The 6,465-nt window shown below is 39.0% G+C and overlaps 1 pseudogene; it reads left to right on the top strand.

Moving 5' to 3' along the window:
• Nucleotides 1-5,320: 5,320 nt before the first annotated feature.
• Nucleotides 5,321-5,921, top strand: LOC144378979 (large ribosomal subunit protein eL19 pseudogene; annotated as a pseudogene).
• Nucleotides 5,922-6,465: the final 544 nt, after the last annotated feature.

Raw genomic sequence — 6,465 nt, 5'->3', positions numbered from 1 at the left:
GACTCACTGCACTGTGGCCTGGATACACTCTGATGGCAGTAAACTGGGGAAATCCCATGGCTCACCTTGTTCCTTTCCCATCTCTCAGAGATCACTTTTTTGTGCTATTTGTTGTTCAATGTCTAAAAGCTGTCCCATATATTTAGACTGGTCTTTTAGTTGTCTAAGGATGGAGAATAAATCTCGTCCTGGTTACCTGTCTTGGTTGGAAGCAAAAATCCAGTTATTCAGATTTTAGATCTGCCAAACTATAATATAAAAATTTGAAAACTTATGGAGCGTACAGTAAATTATGAGAGACTTCATTGTGCTCAAAAGTGTATCTGGAATCATTTAGATGTTTTATAAGCCCTGTGAGCAGAAACATGGATCTCTTCTAGGTCCTGTTATATCTCTGCATTGCAAAAATTGATACTCCAAAATTCTGTTGAACTACAAATCAAATTTTTGTAAAGAGGAATGAGCCAAAAACAAACAAACAAACAAACAAAACTATTAACTACATTTGGAACCAAAACAGTGGTGATATATATGTTTATATACATGCAAACATGTACACATTTTGTTTTGAGTGGTGTTCTGACAACTGACAATAAAATGTTTGGGTATAATAGATCTTATGATTAGTTGGATTCTTGGTTCAATTAACATTAATTTGATATGTCTTGTTCTATGCCTTGTGTTGAAAGTCTTTCTAATATTTTATTTATTTACCTGGTAAATAAAGAAAATTCAGGGGCACCTGGGTGGCTCAGTCGGTTAAGCCTCTGACTCTTGATTTCAGCTCAGGTCATCATCTCAGGATCATGAGATTGAGCCCTGTGTCAGGCTCTATGCTCAGCGTGGAGTCTGCTTGAGATTCTTTCTCTCCCTCTTCCTCTGCCCCTTCCCACCCCATGTACGTGCTCTCTCTCTTTTGCTCAAATAAATAAATGAATATTTTAAGAAAAGAAGAAAATTCAGTGTAATTTAGTATTTCTCATGTATCTATGATTCTGGCAGTATTTTCAGGTCATGGTGTTGAATATTAATAACCACTTTGTCCTACTGTAGATGTAGCCAATATAGTTTAACAGGAGCTCAGTTGTCAATGCACTGATTGGATAAAAGATATTTAGCATCTAGAAAACTGAACACAAACATATTCTTGAATAAAGCCCAGTGTATATTCAAGGGAAGGTCCCAGGAGAGCCAGTAGAAAAGGTCCTGGCTAGTGGGGATTTGACAACTAGGAATCCAACAGAATGCAATAGGTGATTTGCAAGTAAAAGGAGATTTGGCAGTAAATGGAGAAATGTTCCAGATCCAGGAAGAATGTGATCTTTGGAAGGTCGGGGTATAAGTCATTTGGGCAGACACATGGGAATTAGAACTTTAGTCTCCGAAGAAAATGGAGTAGAGAGGTACTCATTTCTGATCCTTTGTACATGGTAGATCTTATATGCCATGCCATGAAGGGTCCCATGGGACTAACTGGTGTGTGTCCTTTAACCACTTGATAAGCAGTCTTTGACCCTGAGTTATATACTAGAAATGACTTGTTGAATAAATCCCTGATATGGATCTGTTCTCTTTCATGCAATTCAATTCTCTTACATTAAACATCTCTTATGAGCCAGGGCACAGGTCTACATGAATGATTAAGACTCAGTCTCCACAACTGGGAAGGTTGGAGCCTTAAGGTGAGGTACACACAGATAACAGATAATTACATTAGAGTGTGATGTTTGCTTTGAAGAAATCTAGGGTGTCTTTGCTAAGAAGAGGAGGGCATTTAACAAAGGAAGGAGACATTTATCCCAGGTGGAGGGTAAAGGGAAGGGTAGAAAGCATAGGGGTGAGTGATCTTGTCATTTCTTTTTCTTAACAAAATGAGTGCAGATAAAGTCTCATCAGATGAAGTTTTACCATATGATCATAAGAAGTACAATTAAGTATAAAATACTTTAAGTGGGCAATTTTCATCACACTTTCATCTTGGGGTGTGGTTAGAGCCTAGTTTCAGGAATTATCACCCATTTATGGCTCTGGATATAATTTCTAGCTCTGCAATTTAGTGGCTGTATTCACTTCTCTGAGCATTGGTGTCCCCATGTGTGATTATAGATAATAGTTACTCTGCAAGTGTGTCAGTTATCAAGTTAATGTTTCTCAGTTCCATATGCATCCTTTAATACATGCTCTGTGATAAAGGGATTCCTTTAAGCATTAAATTGGGCACAATGTTAAGTTTTCTTGATAGAGGGTGTTAGAAGGACATTGAGGAAGAAGAGGTTTCTTGGGATTTCTGGTGTGGGCTGGGGAGATCAGCAGTGTGGATGTGATGACATCTGGTGGAGCCTGTCTCAGTGACAGGCCCAGAATGCCATCCTTTTGTGATTTTGCAGCTCTGGGTGATGATATCCTTTCTGCAGACCTCTCCACATGGAACCCAGAGCTCTATGCAGGCTGCATGCAACCACCATGGACAGAGCATCACATAACAGGTAGTGTTCCTTCTGCAGGTTTCCTGCATCCCTCATACTCAGAAGGCCTCTTCCTTGGCCAGCACCTAGACTCCCATTGCATCCTGTGGCCAGTTGCTAAGAGCCTGCTGTCTGCCCATACTCTGGAAGGTGTTCTGCTGTTTGCCCAGCAGCTCCAGACCTGCTCCAGCCTGGCCAAATCAGCAAATTTCTCTGCTGTCCTGTGACTAAACCACACCTACTCCAACAAGGTCTGATCTTCCTTCAAGTTTGTCCTTCCTTGGATACTCTCCCTCAGTCTTGGGATACTATACACGGTTTCTTCTGATCTTACAGTTATTCTTTTATCTTAGTTTAATTATCCTTTATATCAACTTCCCCTGTTTAAACCACTGTGCTGTTTCTGTCTCCTGATTGGACCCATACTGCTACAGCAGCAAGTTTATCATAAGGATTACATGAAACAACATTTGGCATATAAATGATAGCAATTATAGCTAATCATGTTTCTTCTTCCCTCTCTCATAACACAAACCCAAAAGTTTTTTTAATAAGAATGTGTGTGTGGGGGGGGGGTGTGGGTTGTGTCAGGGGGTGTGGGGGAGGGTGTGTATGTGTATTTGAGATCTGGTATGTATGTGTGAGACTCTGTGTTTACAAAATGTTAGCTGTGCTTCTCCTTATTCAGTGTTCTACTGTCAGTTATTACAAGAAGTGTAGAATTTAGATTTGGAAGGCAGCTTTAAGATCATCTAGTCCAATTGCACATAAAGAAATTGATTAACAGGAGGCTAAGAGTCTTATTCAAGGTCACACAGTTAGTTCTGGGTGGAACCTGTATTATAAGAAGCCATCAATCCTAAGGATATGTCCAGGAGTTTTCTCTATAGCTGGAATTCACTCTCCAAACAAGTTTAAAATACAGAGTAATCTAGATGGCTGTATTAGTTTTCTAGGGCTGCCATAACAAATCACCACAAGCTGGGTGGTTTAAAACAGCAGAAATTTATTCTCTTACAGTTCTGTTGACCATAAGTTCAAAATCTGGCAGGGCTCTGCTTTCTCTGCAGGTCCAGGAGAGAATTGTTCTTTGCCTCTTCCAGATTCTGGTGGCCATCTGCATTCTTGGGCTTGTGGCTACATCACTGCTTCTGTCTTCATATTGCCTTTTCTTCTATGTGTTTGATTTCTTCTCCTTATTGCTCTTATAAAGACACTTGTCGTTGAATTTAGGACCCACCTGCATAATACAAAATTATCTTCTCAAGATCCTTATTTACATTTGCAAAGACCTTTATTCCAAATAAGGTAATATCATAGCTTCTAGGGTTTGGGACATAGACATATCTATTTTGTGGCCACCATTCAGCCCACTACAATGTTTTTTAAAAAAATAAATTTAGATTCCTAAGTCACCATGATTTATTACTCCATTAGCTCAGTTAATAAATCTAGATATGTTTTTCTAATAGTTATTTATTCCATGGGCATGTTACTTAACGAAGTGATTTGCTTAGGTCTTGTAATAACAATCATGCTATGTGAACTTTACTTGGGAAACATTTAGTATTTTCACTATTATGCATTATAGCCAAGTGTTTCATGTTACAACAGGCTGATCCTAATACAAACTCATGTATGAGGGGGGGAGTAGGAAATGACAAAATGTAATATACCCTAAATTAATATTTTCCCCACACAGTCAGCCAGGTGCTTCCTTCCACTAAAATTTGGGGCTGTTAATATTTAGAGAATATACTTGAATCTCTGAGAGCTTGCATGAGGTATTAAGATGTCTGGGAAGAATTGGTGTCAGTGATCACATGGACTAATCTGTTTGGTATATTCTATAGATGTTTAACCACCAAATTCCTTCAGAGGTTCAAACATAACCCATTATTTCTGTATGTGTTAAACTGACATGCTATAGAAGATTTCCTCCTATATTCCATAGTTTTCCCCCCTTTTTTCCCTCTTATATCACCTCATATTAATCCCATTTAGGTAGAAGTGTTTTTTAAATTAAATGAGGTTTATTTTGAACATAATAATTGGCACTGCTTGAGCATTAAGACTATGTGCTCTGGTTATGAAAGAAGGAGAAAGACATGTTTCTCACATAGAAAAATTGGTTAAAAGATATATTTTAGATTCAGGAGAATACCTCTACTATTACTAATTAATTCTGGAATGTAGACAGCTGGGAATGTAAGGAAACTACCCCTTCCCACCACCCAAACTGGGTACAACTCCATAATATTGTGTCCCTTATTAGGTCATTTTGTTCTATTTCTTACTGGTACTGGTGATAAAGAAGGGGTGTGATTTTTTAAAAATTTATTGGTGGCTATCTTTTCTTCCCCATATGTTTGTGTTTATTATTTGAGGATATACTGGGAGTGGTGACTTTTTCTAAGCCAATTTTAGGACTTTTAAGATATAAATTAAGTTGAATTGACCAAAAACTAAATTCCGATGATTGTATTTGTCAAACTAAATGTCAAAGCACAAAAAATTGTATCTTCTTTTCTTGCAATAGCTAAAAACAAAAACTAAAACTAAACCCTGCCTTCCAGAAAACAGAATTCCCTACATAGAATATTTCCCAGTTTTTTTCTTTCTGACAGTTAGATGACACTGAATATCACCATTTATTCTTATATATGTTTTCTAACAAGAAAAACTCAGAATCTCTTCTCCATGCACATAGATTCAAAAGACCTCAATAAAGGACAAAGCCATGAGTATTTGTTCTTGACACACAAATGCCTTGGACATCTGCCCTCTTTCTGGCTAAGGGGCTCTCTTGAAACACAAAGCCCTTTTGCTTTCCTTTTGCCACTGCAGCCACAGCCATGAGCATGCTCAGATTTCAGAAAAGGCTTGCCTCCAGTGTCCTCCACTATGGCAAAACAAAAGTCTGGTTGAACCCCAATGAGAGCAATGAAATCGCCAATGCCAACTCCTGTCTCCTGTCAGCAGATCTGGAAACTGAACAAAGAACAAAGATGGACTGATATCTGGAAGCTTATAACTGTCCATTCCCAGGCTTGGTGCCAGAAAAATGCTTTGGCCCACCAGAGGGCAGGCATATGGGCATTGGTAAGAGAAAGGGTAGTGCCAGGTCTTGAATGCCTGAGAAGGTAACCTGGATGAAAAGGATGAGAATTTTGCACCAGCTGCTCAGAAGATACCAAGAATCTAAGAAGATTGACTGCTGTGTATCACAGCCTGTTCTTGAAAGTAAAGGGTAATGTATTCAAAAGCAAGCAGATTCTCCTGGAACATATCCATAAGCTGAAGGTAGACAAGGCTCAGAAGAAGCTTCTGGCTCACCAAGCTGAGGCCTGCAGATCTAAGACCAAGGAAGAATGCAAGTGCTATGAAGAACAGCTTCAGGGCAAGGAGGAGGAAACTATCAAGATTCTGTCCAAGGGGGAAGAGGCCAAGAAATAAAACTCCCTTTCTTTTGTCTGTATATAGTGACCTCAGCAATTACACGGATCAGTTACTTAATAAAACAGACCTTTATCTGGAAAAAAAAAGAGATACAAAGCCCTTTAATTCTTATGATTTCAGATGGAAAGTCTCTATCAGGATGTTCTCTAACATCTGCAAATATCTTTTTCCACAGGAAGATGTTGACAGACAACAGCAAAAGCAGTTAGTGAGAGATTGGAGGGCACCTGGCAGGGAGCAGCTACTTGTGTTTCAGAACCTGGAAGGCTTCTTGGTCTTGTCATGTTCACAGCTCAGTTGATGAGTGGATCTCCAGGAAGATGAGAAAGGGATGGGTCAGAAAATGGAGGTTCTTCAGCTTGACTAAAGGATGCTGGTTATATTTTCTAGTACTATACTCTTGGACCCTTGCCTTCCCCTTTTCTTTGGCCCTATCTTTTTCCTTTTCTATCCTGGCCATAATCCTTCCACATAATCCTTCCCCTTCCACTGCACACTAGAAAACTCTAAGCATTCATTCATTCAACAAATATTAATTGGG

The sequence above is a fragment of the Halichoerus grypus genome, chromosome 9, assembly GCF_964656455.1.
Source record: "Halichoerus grypus chromosome 9, mHalGry1.hap1.1, whole genome shotgun sequence".
In the NCBI taxonomy this organism is placed as follows: domain Eukaryota; kingdom Metazoa; phylum Chordata; class Mammalia; order Carnivora; family Phocidae; genus Halichoerus; species Halichoerus grypus.
Note: the sequence above shows the minus strand (reverse complement) of the source record. Positions and strands in the feature narration are given on the sequence as shown.